Source organism: Myotis davidii, unplaced genomic scaffold, assembly GCF_000327345.1.
Source record: "Myotis davidii unplaced genomic scaffold, ASM32734v1 scaffold545, whole genome shotgun sequence".
In the NCBI taxonomy this organism is placed as follows: Eukaryota; Metazoa; Chordata; class Mammalia; order Chiroptera; family Vespertilionidae; genus Myotis; species Myotis davidii.
In genome coordinates this window covers 990,527-992,011 of record NW_006296634.1, presented here as the reverse complement: position 1 = coordinate 992,011, position 1,485 = coordinate 990,527, and the positions used below count along the sequence as shown (strand labels likewise).

General features: G+C 51.2%; 1 protein-coding gene across 1 annotated transcript in view; it reads left to right on the top strand.

Moving 5' to 3' along the window:
- The window catches only part of PSD2 (pleckstrin and Sec7 domain containing 2), a 27,620-nt gene that overhangs the window by 7,101 nt on the left and 19,034 nt on the right, over positions 1-1,485 (top strand). The window lies entirely within an intron of this gene.

Here is a 1,485-nt window from a genome sequence, read left to right as displayed (position 1 = left end):
GGGTGAGGGGCGGGGAACAGGACAGGGCTCACAGGTGTTACAGGCTGCACATCTGGATTCTCATGCCAGCTCTTTCATAAACTTGACCCCTCTGGGGAGGCTGGGGAAGGGGCCATCAGAGCAGCAGCCTCCCAGCGGCTCAGTGAGTGCCCACGATGTGTGGGTGCTGAGGCTGTGAAGGTCGAGGAGAGGAAAGAAGGCAACAGCCCCTCTCCCTTCCCACTTTCCCGCAGTTCTTGAGGTAGATTTGGTCTCAGGTCCCATGGGTGTTTGGGCCCAGGGAGTAGCCCTCAGGGGAGCCCAGAGTGGGAGGATGCAGCCCAGAGTCTAGCAGGCCTGGTGGCCCAGCCAGCAGGTGACACTCGGCCAGAGCCCTCGGGGGAGAGACAGCAGTCTCTGAGTTAAGGCTGGGTGGTCCTTGCATAGCAGACTTTCTCATCGTGTCCCACATGTCTCTTATACTTTAAAAAATGTATTTTTCATTCTTTTTTTTCTGCTCAGTTGGGCTATTTTCTATTGCAATGCTTACAAGTCATTTACCCCTTTCCTGTGTCTAACAGGGCATTAAACCCACTTATTGAGTTTTTACTTTCTATTATTATACTTTGCAGGTCTAGAATTTTCATTGTATTAAAAAATATTTCTTACAGATTATAATTCTCTGGGTAATTCCCCATCTTTTCACTTGTTTTCTCTACCTTCTCCCCCGCCCCCCCCCCTTCTTGACATATTAGCCGTGGTTATTTCAAAGCCCTTGTCTGCTCATCCCACGGCCATTATCATCTATTTCTGTTTCTGTTGTCTATTTTTTTCCTTTTGACCACATCATAAGGGTCTCTCTGTATGCTCAGTACCATTTTAATGAGAGGCTCTACATTTTGTATAGAATTATAGCTGCTCTAGACCATGCTGTGCACCTTTAGAGAGGGGCTGCCCTGTCCTTTGCTAGGCAGTCAGAGAGAGGCAGGGGGCCCGGTCTGAATCAACCAAGGCTGAGCTGAGGAGAGGTCTAGGGCTCACCCCATCCCAGCGGGGCAGGTCCGCCGGGCTTGCCACTGGGAGCCTGGTATGTTCATGGGCGCCTCTCCTTTTGGTGGATCATGAATCCAAAACTCTCCTCGATGTGGTAAGACTATCAAACCAATTCCCTCTTCTTCTCAGAGGCTTTCTGCTTAGCTTTTTATGTCCATCCTGCCCCACACATGTCAGAATCTGGCAAATCGCTCAAAGGAAAACTGGCCATGTGTGTACAGCCCCTCGAGCCTCCGGGTTCGTCTCTTCAGCTCTGTGAAGCCACCACAAGTTCTGCCTCCTGCCCGTGCCCATAACCACCAGTGCCCAGGGAGCAAGCAGCTGTGGACAGCCTACTCTCCTCTCCAGAATCCGGGCCCTTTTGGTCTTTGTCAGAACCCGGGTCAGTGTTCTGGTAGCGTAAGAGAGATGCATTCTGCCTTGCTTTCCCTGTCGTTCTCAGTGGACGAGGTG